This window comes from Athene cunicularia (assembly GCF_003259725.1).
Source record: "Athene cunicularia isolate RWA chromosome 11 unlocalized genomic scaffold, athCun1 chr11_part1, whole genome shotgun sequence".
In the NCBI taxonomy this organism is placed as follows: Eukaryota; Metazoa; Chordata; class Aves; order Strigiformes; family Strigidae; genus Athene; species Athene cunicularia.
The window spans coordinates 17,069,478-17,086,817 of record NW_020799113.1 but is presented as its reverse complement, the minus strand read 5'-3'; the positions used below and the strand labels follow the sequence as shown (position 1 = coordinate 17,086,817).

The 17,340-nt window shown below is 38.0% G+C and overlaps 1 protein-coding gene and 1 long non-coding RNA gene across 2 annotated transcripts in view; one reads left to right on the top strand and one right to left on the bottom strand.

The window, feature by feature from the left end:
* SMPD3 (sphingomyelin phosphodiesterase 3) overlaps positions 1 to 12,945 on the bottom strand; it is a 121,142-nt gene extending 108,197 nt beyond the window's left edge. Inside the window, exon 1 of the mRNA XM_026856838.1 lies at positions 12,852 to 12,945. The gene's annotated coding sequence lies outside the window, so the exon portion shown is untranslated. The remainder of the gene's footprint in view (positions 1 to 12,851) is intronic.
* Positions 12,946 to 13,258: 313 nt separating this feature from the next.
* Positions 13,259 to 17,340, top strand: part of LOC113484453 — a 34,599-nt gene continuing 30,517 nt past the window's right edge. The window contains exon 1 of the long non-coding RNA XR_003399228.1: positions 13,259 to 13,359. This is a non-coding gene — a long non-coding RNA (uncharacterized LOC113484453). The remainder of the gene's footprint in view (positions 13,360 to 17,340) is intronic.

Here is a 17,340-nt window from a genome sequence, read left to right as displayed (position 1 = left end):
AGTTTTTAAACCGGGAGAAAGGTGACTTAACTGATGTCTTAACTGGTTGTGATGAATACGTCCTGCCATCTTTGTTGATGCCAAACTGCCTGGCTGGCTTGCTGACTCTTAGTCTGCTTCTACCAGTGCCTAAACGGGGAAGTGACTAAGCTACAGAATTAGAGGATTGAGTGTAAAAGTGGCAGATGTTGACTGCACTAAGTGAGCCCTGAATGGGAGAGAGAGTAATCCTCTCTGGGATGTAGAATCTCATGTTACCTGTTTGGCCTTCTGGCATTTTTGTTACTTAGTCCCTCCTGGCATCTCCTTGTAGAAGCAATGGCTTTCCTGCCCTCTGTTGCTGCTGCCTTCTAGCAGAACTGGAATGCAATAAAAAGCTGGGAAAGGGAAACCTGAGATGGCCTGGAAAAGAAGGAAAATTCTGTGGAAGTGTGTTTCAGTTTCTGAAATATCTGTAGTTAGATAGTCAGGGGTGGGATTAAGCTCTATCAGCTCCCTGTGAGCCTGTTTTCACTTAATGGAAGAGACTTCCAATTGATATACAAATTCTCTTCTGACAGAAGGGTTTCATCTAAGAGTTGTACTACTTGCCTCTTTAAAGTAGCTTGATTAAGTAGATTTAGGTAGTCTAGTTGATAATGACTCAAACTTCTTTTCTCTGAACTGTAAACATATTAATTAGCTTTTGTCAGTTGCACTGACTTATTTTTGTCATTCTGATGATGATTTTTAGACCCGTTATTACATTAGTGGTTTATTTAAATCCATGTTATGTACCCAGAAGTCTGGGATGGGTACTTCTTAATTATGTTGGCTTTTTGCATTAACGTGTGATCTATAATGTTTTGGAGCCATCCCATACTGTTTATTTAATTAGGTTGCCTGGCCTGTGTATTAAAAATCTTTCTGCATCTTGGAAAGTAATCTAATTTTCTGAATACCAGAAAGATAATCTTATTCTGTAAGAAATTTGACAGGATTTTTAATATTCTACTTGTCTATGCCACAGCTATTTTTCTTCTGCAGTAGTGGTAAGAGAGTCAGCACAGCTTAAAGAATTTTGGAAGAACCGTCCTCAACAATGAGCCTGCTTTCTTGAGCTGTACAGCTTAAACACTCTTAATATTATACAGTACATGTTTCATGAAAACAGCATGTACTGAAGTATATATCTGTAGTAATGTAACCATGAATACATAAACACTATCACAGAAGTCAGAAGAAGGATGCAGTTTTCCTCTTGTTCTCAATGATTGGCAGCAGTAATGGGCTGGAAAAGTAGTAAGAAAAAGTAAATTGGCTCATCAATAGTCAATGTAGAAACTACTTTTTACTTAGGCAGCCATTTGGGGTATTATTATGCATGTCCTTTTTTGTCAGAACTATTGCTTCTTATGATGGTATCAAGTGCTAGTAAAATTCGAGATAGTTTTCATGAGATCTCAGGACACCTACTTGTGCATGCAAAACTGTCCAATTCTCAGACATATTTGTCCTGCAACTCCAACCCCCTGTACATTTAAGTGTCACTTTATTTCCAATAATATGTTATGGCCTGATTTTCTGGGGGTTTTTTGTAAATGTGAAGAGAAGTGGATTGTACTAAAAGTACTTGAAAGCAGGTGGAAACTTGATTGCAAATATTAAGAGGGTCTCAAGGTACAGGTATTGCAGTTGGCTATTAGGAATATCTGGAATCTTACTGATAGTAAGCCTGTAGCTGTGAGAAATGCAAGCATTGTGGAAACTATTTTCTTCTTAGAAGGCAGACTTTAAATCGGGGGTGCAGGGTGTTCACAGTTCTTAGCTTCTGACTGTTTTTTTATCTTGAATATCAAGAGCTAGCATTTTGCAAATGAATACTAGGTGATGTATCTTTTTAGTGCTTATGCCTATTGAGATTTTCTGTGCTCGCTTGTGAAATCACATATATGTCTCTGAACTATTTGTTGCTGTTTTTTCAGGTAATGCTTGACCTTTTAATCATTCCATCATCTCTTAGTTTCTGCACTGATGCTGAACTGTCAGGCTTGGTGCCTTATACATTGCTTACGGTACAGCACACTATCCACATTTTTATAGAAACTGTTGAAATTGCATGATTCCTCTCACTTATGTGCTTGGCAGCAGTTCCTTCATGGGTATAGCTGTTGTTTTTCCTCTCTACTGAATGTTCTAGCTCTTGCAGTGTCAGTTCCTTTACCAGCCATCTGTCTTGCTGGCTCGCTAGTTATCCTAAAAGCTCTCCTTCTCAGACTAGATGAAAGTCCTAGTGATTATACCATCAGCTGCTAATTTTTTATTCAGAAGCTTTTAAAACAATTGTTGCTGCCCACAAATACCCTATATTTCAATCCTTTCTATTCAGTAATTGGCTTTTACAGTTGCTTTCTTCAGCTTCCTCCTTCTTCTAGGTTCTTTCACAACTTCTTTGTCTATCACTTCTTTTCCTGAAATTTTTAGAGTCATTTTCTTCAGTTTGACAACGTAGCTTGTCCCTGAATTCTGTCTGGAAAGTGCATGTCTGAATGCAAGGCAAATCTAATCCAGTTGTTTGTTGTTTCCCAGTAATTCTGTTCTTTAAAATCTCTGAAAGGTATCTAAATACTTTCATATATTAGAGAAGTCAGGTAATAGGTCCTGAGAAATGTAAGATTGATATATATTCTCAAAAAGTTAGAGAAGAGCTTCTTTGTAGCAGTATCAGTATCAGAGATGGGATAGATTGTCTTGTTCTCTGGCTGGCATATTGCTAAACAATCTAGCAATTTTTTTGATGAAAAGTTCTATTTGCTTGTAAGCTGGTCAGGCCTAGATACAAAACTGCTTTATGAAGACCCAAGTGTATAGTATCCCTTATTATAGTAGCAGTTTGTTTTATTTTTGTACACTATACCTGCTTTATAATCTGCCAATAGCTAAAGTTCATTTGGTGTCTAGAGCATTATAAACCACTACTTGCTAGTGCAGTTTTCAGGGGTAGAAATGAATCACACAGATAATAATAATTTCAATAAAGATAGAGGCATACCAGATTTATATTTTTTTAATGTATGTTGGTAAGCCTTTCTCAGACCCTCTGCTCCTTTCCTGGACAAATTCAAATGCTGTTTATTGGTAGTGCCAATTAATCAGCCAAACATCTGTAGCTGGCAGCTGTCCTCATGAAGAAGGCCCCAGGAGATTAAGACTCCTGGGACACTGATTTGCATGTTAGATGTTACTGTTTGTCATCTTCTAAGGGTCTTTCATACTTACTATTTCTTAAAGAAAACTGAATGTGCTTATAGTGGTAACTAATAATTAGTAAGCTGGATTTTTTTCCCCTCTAAACTTAAGACCTCTAGGGTAAATTCAGACCCCATTTAATACCTTTAGTGAGGGACTGTCTATGTGAGAAAGCTTTGTTTCCAAACTAAACCACTGCAGCTGAAACAGGTCTTCTCCCACTGTGATGCTGTTACACTGGTAAACGTGTAACACATAATAATGTGTTTGTAAAAGATTGGTCTGTTCTGGGCTAGGAAGTTAAAGCTATATAACTGGTAATAGAATTTATGCTAGTATACTAATTCCAGTGGTACAGAAAAGCTTGTAGTCTTACTTAAAGTTACACAGTGTCTTTCCTGCATTGCCCGGGCCTTTTCTGTGTAGTTTTTGTACACAGAAATAGTTAAGTAAGACAGCAGCATGGAAGAGAGTGAGAGTGTAAATTAATTTATTTTCTGTCTCTCTCTCTCTCTGGCAAGTCATCTTCCTGCTCCCAGGATGTGATTTGCAATAAGAAGGCGACTTGATGCTGCAGAAGTTGTCTCCAAAACCCTATTAAGTGAGGTTCTCAAGTGTGGTCATGACAAGCCTTATGATTAAGTATGACCATGAGAGGCAGATGAATTTGAAAATATCCAGAAGTCTGCAACTATGAACTGTTAACTAATGAACTTTTCCTCTCATTAAGTGAAGTTGCAGATATCTTATGCTAAAAACAGCAAGTAGCCAAACCCAAAAAAGCTGCAGACAGAAGCTGGTGAGTTACAACTTATTATCCTTCCTTGTTACTAGAATGTACTCTGTAGCCTGGGTTCAAAACAAGCATTATCCCATTAATATTAGGGAATGTCATCATTGTTAGGTGAACACACTGCCTGTGTTAATTTACTGTGCTGGAAATAAGAAGTAAACTTGCTACAGAAGAATAAAACTATTTACAGGGATATGATTGCAAGGGTATTTTAAGAGCAGACAAAATCCACTTACATGCTAGACTGGAAGGAGCTAGCTGCTACTTAGCATCCTATTAACTAAAAGGAATCTCTCAATTAAATCCATCTGATGAAAAATCATTAAGCCTCACAAGATTTCAAAATGTTGTGCTTTAAATAATCTGTTACCAAAGAGTATTCCTGCTAACAGACCAGTCAGAATTTGAAGTGTGAAGTGAATAAAAACTTAATTTTTGCATTAGGTTAATAAAATATTTCCATCATGGAAAATAGAGACTTTAGCTTCATCACAGTTTTTACATTGTATTCTAATTAAATGGATTTACATTTTATTAAAACTATCTTAAGTCACACTTTGTTACCAAGACATGCTCATCTGCAACATCCTACAGTAATAGAAACATCACTGTGTAGAGTTTATTAATCTTTTTCATATTTTCTAAAAGAAGGCAGGCTGTTCCATTTACTTACAATGTCTTCAGTAAGAAGTTAGATTAAGTTACTTTCCATATTTTGTAAAAATGAATGATAGAACTTGTGGCACAGACATAAAGACTACATACAGGTAAGTTCTGAATGGAGAAATCTGGAGCTGGGCCCTGCAGCATTGTCAGAAGTAGCTCTTCAGAGGCAGATTATGAAATTAGAGCTGTAATCTCTGCTTGACATAGAGTTAATATGCAGCCTTTCCAGGGCTGAAGCTGTTTACTGGTTCTTCCATCTGTCAGGATTTTCCTAGCTTCTATGGGAAAGAAATACATACATCCAAAACTGAGATTACATAGAGGAAAGCTTTATTTGTGGGTATGTTATGGAACCCTTTCTAAGAATTGTAGGTAGCTGCTGGCAGACCACCAGGTGAAGGAGTGAATGGATGTAGTGAAAGCAGTTATTTACAATAACTAAACAAATTAAAAATCCTTTTTTCCCCTCTTTGATGTAATGAGACTTGTTTGTGTGAAAGAAAATAGTGGGAAAAATAACAGTCAGAAGCATTAAGACTTGAGGAGAATGATTGTCCTGAATAGCAACCTACATGGGGTTGGTTGGTTGGTTTTCTTATTTTAGGACTGGGCTTAGCTTTTTCTTTCTGAGAAAGTTTAGCATGCAATGTCTGCAAGGCTAATGTATAAACCAAACTTGAAGAACCTTACCGTTGTGAACTAATGACATCGAGCATCATATCAGCTGGCAGAGATGAACTATTCATATTTGTTTTAAGTTACTTGCATAGACTGTCTTGGAAAGTCAGAACAGTGAACACATGAAGGAATACTTTGTGCTGACCTAGTGATCTGGTAAGGTAGTGCTCTGCACCTACAGATTGACTCCTGTGTTCCGTAGCTGCTTCTTGCAGGGTCAAAACAGAGACTAATGTAATTAGACATGTGCATTAGCAGCCTGTGTGCTGTGTGTCAGAAACTTTCCGTAGCAGTTTCAATGTTCAAAAGATTTATCTGTGCCTGTACCTTTTCACCTTATGTACCTTGGATACATTACTGTTTTGCTTTGGAAGACATAAAGAGGAGAACATTGGGCTAAAGCTGGAGGTTCTGAGAAGTGATCAGAAGGCTGGCTTTCATTATAAAAAGCTGGAGTTATCTATTTCTGTCACTCATGTTATTTGAAAATTAATAGTTTAACAAGGAAGCTGAAATGTCAGATTCAGAGCCTTCTCTCAGTGAATAAAAATCATTTTATTCCCAAGATATGCCCATCCATTTACAGCAGTACACAATTGGAATTAGGTCTGCCAGTCTGTGGTAGCCAACTTCCTGTGCTTCATTTCCATTGTACGTTGTTCTTTCAAAGGAATGCTTATCATATAGCTGATACCCTGGCAGCAGCTAGAGTAATCTACATAATTGCACCTTATCAGGACAGGTTTTTTCAGCAATTTTTCCACCTTTGGTGTGGGAGTAAGAAAAGTTTCCCCAGGACTAGAAACAATGAAGTGCTGGTTTTGGATTATACAGTCATCTTTACTTTTGCATTGTCTCGCCATGTTTGAAGGGTACACACAGCTTAAAGCTCTATGGAGCTCTAAATTTTGTCATCAAAAATGACGGTATGTGCATCCTCTATGACTAGCAAGAATCCTCATCTCCAATGTATGTCAGCAAAATATGCATCCTTCTGCTCAGGAATTAATTATGGGCACTGTCAGGGTCTCATCCTCCCTCTCTTTCTTGCTGAAAGAGGCATTAAGGGATTCCAACATGGATTTTATCCTCCTTTCCTCTCGCTCATGAGGACAGGAGAACACAAAGTTCTCTCTAGCCTCTGAATAGATTTACTAAAATATTCCAGCCCACACAGAAATAATAAAATTAACAAGATTCTTAACTTTCTTCATTAGTCTCTACCAGTTCTTCAGCTTGGATAAGAGATTCCTGTCTATGTTTTGTTTTCTAGAGTCTCCCTCTCCCTGTCTTTTCTTTCTGCTGGTGGGGTCATCAGTGGAGTTCAGCTTTGAGTTGGATGAAGCACTTCTATAGAAAAAAGCTATGAAACTCTGATCTTTCATCTTTATGGCAGTACTGATTTTACAGAAGTAACTGTGCTGAGGAGTCAGAACTGATTACTTTTTCTTCCAGTCTGTGATATTTGAAGTGTTTCAGGGCACACTCACTATTTTAATGTGTCTTCACTTCACTTGTCATTTCTCACTGAGACAGAATTTCTCATTGTTTTCAATATCGCTGACAGTTCTGCACAGCAATATGGAAGAGGTGGAGTAGCCTGTATAGAAAGCTACAGCCCCTCAACTGATAGCTGCTAAATTTTTGAACTCTGCCTTTTCTCCATCCAGTAACTGCTTGGTAAAGAAAGCAAACAGTTACTCAACTTCCGAGTGATCGTGAGGCTTTCTGCTAGCCTCTTTGCAGTTACCCTAAAGGAGTCTATGCATTTTTAACTCCTTTTTCCAACATGGCTTTGTCAATGTTTGAGTATGTGAAGGGAGTAAAGTGACTATTTAAGTCCTCTTTTGGCAGAGAGGAGATTAAAGCAAGACATCCTGCTTAAAAGTGAATAGCTTCTACTGTACTTGAAGCACAGTAAAGGTGGGAAAGAACAACAACAACAAAAAAAACCCCTGTGTTGAAGCAAAACTGTTAATCAAATGTTAACGTGCTTAGAAATAGTCAAGAGGGACAGATGGAATCCTGTGATTATCTCTCTCTTCTCCTTGAGCCAGTTTTAAAAATATATTAAAAGATCATGTACTTCTGAGTGACAGATACGACTTGTCACTTTAGAGGTTATTTTTGCTATTGTTAATACTGAAATAGATTGTGCTTGAGTTGCAGTAGTTGACAGAAGTCTTAAGTACTACAGAGAAGATACTTGCCTGCATTTATTATCTCAGCTTTCAGACTTAAGAAGCTGTATGTGGTTAATTTTGAAATTATGGAACAGTAATAGAATCCTGTTCAAGTTGATGCCTTTTTAGCAAGGAATGGAGTAGGGGGTGGTGTGATTGTACACTAAACACATGTTAAACTTTTTCCTTAAGGGTATTCTTTAAGACAGCATTCAGCTACCCAGAGCAGTGCGTAGGACATGATCTCTGCAGCTCGCACTGAACTCATGGTGCATCCTGTGGTATTTTTCCCATGAGACAATGATACAAGTCTAAGCCTTGATGTACTTCATATGTAAATCAGAACTTAGCTTATGTTGTCTAATTGTAACCCATTGTCTGGTAACATATTTCTGGAGTAAACATCATCTTGATTATCTGAAGAATATGAATTTTTAATTATCTCAAAACTGATCAAAGTTGTTAAATCGTGTACTAATTCTGTATGAGCTGTCATAGGTCACATGCTAGTTTCCAAAGTGCAAGTTTCAACAGATTCTGTAGGATTTTTAACAAAGGGCACCTTTAAGAATGATTTTCCGTACTTTTAGGATGCCAAATTAATGTTTATCTACTCTGTATTTGCAATGCTGAAATTTTAATACACTTCCAAAGCAAAGATACCAAACCATATTATGAGAGTTGTTCTGTACCTGCAAATGTAATCAAGAATAGTCCTTATGTGCAAGCATAAAGCTATGTGGACAGGCAGAGGCTAAACTTCTCATGAGTGGAATATTGCATGTGCATAGATAACTCTTCTTTTATACTGCCTGAGACATCTTGGGTCCAAATCTAAAGAAGACTGTATAACCATCTTAAACTGAAGCTAATAGAAATTCTGGCTGTTTCAAAAATGTTAAAAGAATTTCACCCTGTGTGTTTCATATGGAATACCTAAGATGGCTGTAATTGCAAGTTGCATTTTTTTTTGAGGGTGAGTAGCAAGAGGTTTAAAATAAACCTGTAACTTCTTGATAGCAGCTTCAGACAAATCTCCAGAAAAGCAAAAAAGAAACCTGAAGAATGATGGAATAAGTTATCTTGTGCAGTTCTTATGAACAGGCCTAGTCCAGGCACATCATCTATGCTATCTGTAGAATAGCAGGTGAGTGAAGAATTCAAACAACAAAGTAGCATTTAACCTGAAGCCTAGTAGGCCAGCAGCCAGAGGGAATAATCATCACACAGACAGAACAGCAGGCATGCTGCCCAGGCATCCACTCCCATTAAGGAGACTCACAGGCAGAGTGCTTTCCTTCTGTGTTTGTTACACCTCAGGCTTGTAGCACAAGATTCAAGACAGAGAGATTTCTCAGTCTTCCTCACCTTCACTGAGACTTTCTATAATCATGAAGTTGCTTGCTCCTGCTTTGACTTAAGAGGATGTTTGCTGGTCACTTCATTAAGGTATGGCAGCATTCTGCCTACTTTTAGAGTAAAAGCTGAGTGACCCTGACAGTGTAGCCAACAAAGGGCAATATTTACATGACCAAGACAGGAATCCCCAAAATCTGGTAACTTCCCAGTGGATAAATACAACCTTATGTGAAGGGCTTGCCCTCTATCCCATCTTCTTCCTCTTCTTAACCCCATCCCAATCACTAGAAACAAAGTTCCATTCTTAGTCAAGAAGGAAAATCTTGTATTCATTGCAATTCTACATAGATACTGTCCTTAAACTGCATGTTTCTCAGAAACTAGTTGTTCAAGACAAAATAAAATGGAAGTGAATATCTCTGCACAAATCTTTGTCAGCATTGTATTGTCAGCTCAAATTATGGACTGTTCCTTTTTACAACAATAGTACAATTCAACCATAGTTTGATGTTTTCCCAGATTTTACAGTGAGTTTTGACCTGTGATACATAAAAGTACGTGATTATAGCAATCATGCTTGGAGAGCAGCTACAATTTTCTCTGTTTACTCCAGAGTGTTGCAGAGAACTTACTATAAATGCTTAAAATCTATAGTTAAATATTTGCAAGTTAGGAGCTATACCTTCGAAAATTACTGAGAGTTTGAAGCAAGTCACTGGGGTTGCTCCTTTGAAGTTAGCAGGCCCTCTCTTGTAAGAGGAAGCAGTTCAGTAACAGCTTATTGCACTGTGCATTTAAGTATCTTCTTTGAAGGGTAGACTTGGGAGTATCATACTACCAATTCAAAGACACAGGGATAAGTAAGATCTAGTTATATTTAATGCCAAGTACTGCTAGAATTCAGGCAGAAAATTGGCACTATACAATAGATAAAATTATTTTTCTCTTTCTGGAGTTGTAGAAATTACATAGGCCATCTCAGACACTATCCAGGGAACAGAACAGCGTATTAAAATTTTGGGGGGGTAAGACAGGGTACTTTGGCTCTCCTTCATAAAAGTATGTGTCTTGTTACTCTTCCCTCATGCAGATAGCAGTAAAAAAGCACTATCTCTGCTTTTCAATAGCACATGCTGATTTTTAACTACAGCATTTTTGTACAGATTGTGCTTATAAGGATTTTTTAATATTTTTAAAAAACCCAACCCCAAACTCAATGCATTGCTGTATAGTGCAATCATAACAGTGGCTCTAATGTTAAAAAATATTTCCAGGTCAGTGTTTTGTGCAAGTCTTTTTGAAAAACAGACTTTTACTTAAGTGTAATGGAAACATTTCCATTACTTCAGCAGTCTACTATAGAAGTTAAACATTTCCACAAAGAGATTGCAACTTGAGATTTACTGTACTGTGCTGAATGCATGATAACTGGACACAGAAAGTTGCAGTGGATCCTACATCAAAAAAATATTGATTGTTTATTGCCCAAGCTGACACGTAATTAGTATAAATGTTCTATTTGCAATAGCCTTTAGCGTAAACAACGTCAGGGTAACAGAAGTGTCCTTTTTAAAATATTTTGGGAAGACCAGATCTATTAAAAGCATGCTGCAATAGCTTCAGTAGCACAAAGCAGTTTTGTCTTTGCCCTAACTGTCCAGGTAAAAATACAAATCTGGCAGCAAGCACAGAGTCTTGGTTTAGAAATTATGGCAATGTAGGGGTGTGGTCAGAGCATGCTGTGTAGCTCTTCTGATATTTTCGTGGGTTCTCAGGGGCTCTTGCAGGCAGCAGCAACTGAAAATACACAACTGAAAGTCTACAGTGCCCTTCTGGTTAAGACTCTTTCATTCCTACCCAAAAATGAGAACCTATTTTGAGGTTTAACAGTGTCCTGGTATTAAGACTCTTTCATTCCCACCCAAAAATAAGAACCTATTTTGAGGTTTAACAGTGTCCTTTTAAATTAGAAGCAAACTGCCACGGTGAGATATTCAGAGTTAGGCAGTGTGTGCTATGGTTACCATCACTAAACAGAGCTAGAGCTGTTAAGATCAAAATGGTTGACTTGTCACTCTATAGTAATTGTTCCCCATGGAAAAAATTCAATAGCATAGCTTAAGTCACACATAGCGGATCACATGCTCTGAGGCTTTTGTGGTGCTGAGACTAAAACCAGAGGTAGGGAGAAGCTCTGTCAGGAAATATTTTAATTCTACTGGCAGGGAGGTGAAGCTTGCCTTGCATACAGTCATATGCACAAATTGATTTTTAATTTTACAGTAATGTGCTATTATGATTTTTAACTTGATTTCTAAAAGTCTGCTTTTAAGGGCCTGATGTTATGCCCCTGCATGTCCAAGGGGCCCACTGGAAGGAGAGTTTTTGGATGTGCAATGACTGTGAGATAGCATCCAATCTGTTCAACTTATTTTTTTTAAAGTAAAGCACAAAACCTGTTAAACTGAACCCTATATAAAATGAATGCATCCTATCCTGGAAATGAATTACATACATGAACCTTAAAATAATTAGTACAAAACAAAAAAAGGCAAGTCAATGAAATACAAGAAGTACTAAGTTTCTATCCGGACTGGAGAATCTTTAATGACATGGGAACTGATGCAAGTCCCATCAACTTGCTTTTAAACATCTGTATTGCTGATCCCAGCAGTTGTCTTTCTGACTTTTTCTGGTTTAATACATGATACAGTAACATGGGGAGCAGGAGATGCCTTATGCACAAAGAAATTCTTTCTTGATACAGGGCAGAAATGAAGTGTTAAGAGTATGCTGATTAGACTGCAGTTGGGTTTCTAAAGGAAGCAGTTATTTAATCTTAGTTTGGCTCTTCATTTTATTGTAGAAATCAGCATAGAAACTGTGCAAGTTTCTGGACTGGCTGCATACAGTCTCCTAGGTTAAACTTCTCTTACTGTCTACACCTGAGAAAAGTGCTGAGTTTCCATTTTGCCAGCCTTCCCCTTCCCATGCCACTCTGAGAAATTGTAAGTTGACATGTATTATCAATACCAAAAAAAAAAACAAACAAAAAAAAAAAAGTACAGCTGCAGCCTTCTCTTTCTAGGGTAAAACGTACGGTCTTTCAATAGCTGAGTACTCACCAGTCCTTTGACAACAGAAACTACTACACGTACAAGCAGTAAAGAACGCTTGCTGCTTGATTATGCATGTTTAATATGCTTGCTAATTCCCTATTCATCACCCAGCACTAAGAGGAAGCCTGAAGCATCAGGCATAGCAGCACAATGCTTTGCTGTAAATGACTTCATGTAGGATGTAACTTGTCATTTGGCCTTAAATACAGTGGAATTTTTTCCTCCCTTTTCTGACACCTATGCACCGAAACAGTGTGTACGCCAGTCTGTCTCTAACGCTCTGCTGCTTGCCCTAGCTCTTTGGTGGGACTAGTAATCCACACAGAAATAAGTAAAAAATTACTGCTGTGCATTAAAATTTATACAAGGACTACAGCTAAGGAGAGTGCTCAAGGAAACCATTTTGCAGTCTGGACTAGAGCACTACCTTACCTGTATGGCAAGCCCTGCCTTTATCTTTTGCATTGCTGAACCATGAGAATAGGAACGTGATTCCAAGAGCAAATTAATATATTTAGGTGGGTTTCTTTTTCCCTACGTATAACTAAGCACGGATATTTGTAGTTCATCAGCCGTCCCTCCCTTCTCCTCTCTTCCCTTCCCCACCCCCCGGAAATTAAAATAACGAAACTACTTAAAGAGCATATGCACTGCACCGCTTTGTTCCCCGTGGTCCACCCCGCGGTGCCCGCTCCCCGCCACACACCGCGCGCCTCCCACAGCCTCCGGCTCTCGGGCCGGCAAAAGCCCCTGGAGCCGGGCCCCGCCGGCAGCAAGGAGCGGCGGGGGGTGCAATGCGGCTGGGCGGGGAGGGAGAGGCTTTACCTGCCGCGTTCCCCCGCGGAGCCAGGGGCGCCTGGAGCTGCTGCATCCACGCCGGGGCGCGGCGGGCGGGCGCTCAGAGCGCCTGGCTGAAGGATTGCTTGTAGAATCCTGTCTCTTCAGGTTGTATGTATGCCCCTGCTATTGCTGCTTGAGACCCTGATGTCCAACCATCACCTTCATCTAGAAGGATTTTTAGCAACTGTACTGCAAGCTTGCAAGCAATATGCTAGAAAGCTGGGAAAACCAAATTAAACTATGCAATATGCTTTATTTGTTATGTTAGCAAAACCTTTCTTTGTGTGGTCTTCGTCCCTATGTGGTTTATTCTAAACTAGTGATGCAGGTTTACTGCTTCTTTTTTGACGTGGGTAGATGTTACAGTGACTTCTCCTCCCCTTTCTGACGCCTGCTTGGATAACTGTTAAATGTAACAGGTTTCCTTGATAGCAACTGGACTACGCAGCCATGTCCTGATGAGCCAGGTCACTTCTGCAGCTATCCTAACGAGGTGAGCAGTTGACACTGACTCTCATATTACATGTTGCATAGTGATTCTTGGATTTAAAGTACTGTCAGATTTGTGTTTTAAAGGATGCCTGCTCTGCTACTACATTATATGCCACCAGCATGTTTACTCACATTTGATCACAGTGTAAGTAAAGTCTGTGGAATACATACAGCTGTTTGATAATTATTCTAATCTTTGCTACGTGATGACTATTGAATTACTTCCTGAAGTACCTTTCCCAGTGTTTTCACAAGATTCACTTAGATCAGAATTACATATTCTCAGTTCCCTACCTGAACTTTTCAGCATTATATAGTTGTAGCAAACCATAGCAAATAAGTTTAAAACAGTATTTACTTTATTGCAACTTTTATTTGACTGAAGCAAATTGTAAGTGTGGAAAGTATTTCTGGAACTATAAGGCAAATGCTTCACTTTGAATAATGACTCTTGAGATTATTAAAGATGAGTTCTTGGTGTAGTACAGAACAACTAATGGAAAACGATTTCTTCTTTTTTGTCATTTCCTTCACATTCAAGTAACAGCAGAACGTAATTCCTTAAAGCTGGGGCTTTGGTGTGCTATTTGAGCTCCCTCTCCAGGAGCCGTATGCTGTATCTGAGACAGTAGGAAACTTGCAGTGATAAAGAGCCTAGCCGAGGTAAACAGTAGAGGAAAACCTTCGGTAGTATATGCAGCTGTAGGGCACTCCCAAATTATTACAAGGCCATAAATAAGCAAACCTTTTGGGGCCAATGTGGAGGAGAGCCACTACAACTCCCTGCTCGTTACTTGTTGTCTTCTCATCCATTAATCTTAATGAAGCCAAGCGTGTTCTTATGATAGCTGAAGGGGTCCTGCAAAAGCAGTAATCATTTTCTGCTTTTCAAAGCAGAAAAATTGAAGTAGAGACACATCCAAAATACTTTCAGGATAGTTGTGAATAATCTAAATATATTAATTCAAACACAGTTCAGATTACTACTACTACTCTCCTCCTCCCTTTCATTTCCCCAGTTCTGAACTATAACTTTTTGGGCACCAAAAAAGAACAAACATCACTTTGCTTTCAAATTCACATATCAATTGCTGAGTACTACCTCTAAAACTGGAGTTAGGGCTGCCTAAGTTGTTACAGTTACACATGGTTTCAAACAGAAGTAAAAGTGGAATATATTTATCAAATCAAATATGAAAAGTTCTTTAAGATTTTACACAGACGGTCATCAGGCATTCAAGTACAGCTGAAAGACTGAATTCATGAATCCTCATTTCTGCTAACAGCAGCTGTAGTGTGCTGTTGTCAGCAGCAACCACTCTCCTTACCCTGCAGACAGTGGCTCCCATTTTCCTGCACACGTAAAACAGATTCAGGGAAACCCAGATAGAAAATTAAATTTCTTCCCCATTTCAGTGAAATTCCTGTGTTTATCTCAGCAGCTCATCTATCTTATAAAGAAAAGCAAGAAAAGATTACTGATGTTATTTTTACAGATACCTCAATGTGTTGCTTTTTTTCAGTTTGTTGTACATCCAAATTTTTATTGATGGGCTTAGTAAACACCATACTGAAGGATCACTGATCATTCTGTCTAAGGATTGCCCAATTATGCCTCCAAAGGTTTTCTCTTATTAAGTGAAAGAACAGCAGATGTCGTGATTCATCCTTACAACCTCCATTTTTTCATCCTTGGTAAATTATAACTATACAGGGTCAACGCTTTCTTTGCCTTGCAAAGAAATAAACTAACCAATTAAAATAAAGGAAGAAGAATTTCTGTCTAGTTTATAACAGAATAGACAAGCAGAGATTGTGCCACACAGTGTAGCTAAAATAAATGGCACAGCTGTATACAGTAAGAGCCTCATATAATTTAAAGGATATATAAAAGAATAAATTCAAGGTATTTACTCAAAGATGCAACAAACATTCTAAAAAAATCCTTTTTACAGACAATCTTGATCTGGCCTTAAGTAGTAACTATCTAAATATGTTTATGAAATTTAGATCTTCAGTTCACATAGAGGGTGTGGAAAACTGATTTAAGATGTCCTGCATAACTCTTTCATGATACTGCCATTTGAAATGAAATGTTTTATCAGTAAGAGATGCCATGGCACAGTAGTCTGTGCATGTATAATAGTTGTAATGGTTTGTTTATCACTGTTCAAGCATAGATACCAAATACACATAAAAAATAAGATGAACTGAGAAAGCAGTTGTCTTTAGAATACCAGTTAACAAACCAGGAGCAAAAAAGCATGAAATAGTTGTAGATGTGCAAGATTTCAGAGTTATGAAAGGGGAAATGTCAGACCATAATGCTGAAAGGCATTAATTAGACAGTCCAACCTTTTCTGGTAATTCTCAGAAATTTGAGGAGTCCAAGGAGATGATCAAGTTGGCTTCACAGAAGGTGACTACAGCTGTCGTGTCAGCAGAAATGAAATGGAGCACATGCAGTCCCTCTAATTGTGCTGTATTGTTGGAAAGCAGTCAGGTAAGGGAATTAACGTAGAGAATGAAAGAAGCAGAGAAAGGAAGGTATTGTGAAGACTAAGACAATGGGGTAGGTATTGGAATTATTGCCTGCAAGTTCTGTCACTGCTATGAAAAGATATTTTCAAGTTATAATATGATTTAACTGTATACTCTCATTTATTAGTATCCACAGTGGGAAATTAATTTTTCCAGTCTTAACTTTATGCCATGGCTTCTGACATCTTCATTGTGGAGCCTGCATGAAGAGTGAATAACTTGAGTCAGGAATATTTTTACATAAAGAGCAGCTGCCTTATGATGAACAAGACATAGACTTTTCTCTCTTATAAAAGAGAGGATTGATGCTACTAACTGTCCTGCTGTCAGCAAGGAGGGGTAAGGGGTGTCATAAGGACTAAACTACATCTGAAGCTATTGGGCGGTAAAAGTTAATCAAGAGAATAAAGTTGGGTTAGTTTTCCATTAATACTGTTGTACTGATAAAGAAAAATATTTTACTGGTAATGCCCCCAAAAAGCAAGTTTACTTAATCTTCTGCTGCACCTTTAGTTTAACTTCTGCAGTGGAGTGACATTTCAAGTCTCAATTTCCAAAAGGCAGGCAAATATGGCATGGCCCCATAATTAAGTTGGGTAAAAGGTATGTTCTAATTGAACACCAAATCCTTAAAAATAAAAATATTATTTAATTCAGTTTTCTAAATACACAAAATAATGCTCATAAAACCTGGCTTTCAGCATTACTTGGATTTGCATGACAAGAGAGTAGCAGTTGCTTCTAACTTCAGCTTGCCTTCAAGATCTGAAGGCCTGTAGTGTAAAAAACCATTATTGCAGCCTTATAAAATTGATTTTAAATCACTTATTGGACCATACAACTGGAAGGCAAATTACCGTAGATTAAGACATGAAGATATCTAGTACCTGACAGTTATTATTCTCATTTGGTATTTATGGTACATGAAGTTAGCTTGAGGCTGCCCATAATTTATGGAGGTAATTTTTTATTGGTATGGATGAGAATTGTCTTTCTTTAGCAGGGAATTTGACCATGACAGGTTATTTCTATTGCAGTGTAAGGGGAAAAAAAACCCTCTCAGTGTTAGTGCATGCAGCCCAGGAAAGGCCACCATCATAAACTTCATCTGAATCACTGTTTGAATCACTTCTATGCTCTTAACTACAAGGGGTTTTTTTATCAAAAAGCAGTATATTGTTGAAATGTTTCATTAATATAAATTGCAGTCGAATCAACTATACAGAGCAGATTGTATTTAGAAAATGTTGAGTTAAAAATAGCATCATTAAAGCAACTTCCTTGTACTTTTTTTCTCTCAATATTCCGCTCAACTCTCATAGTTTATATTCAAGACAACAATATCACACTTAAGTTAGTTAGATACCTAGTGCTAAAAAATTTACTAAGTTCAAAATCATAAGAGATTTTGTTACCTCTTAGGAGTTGACCAGAGTGGGTG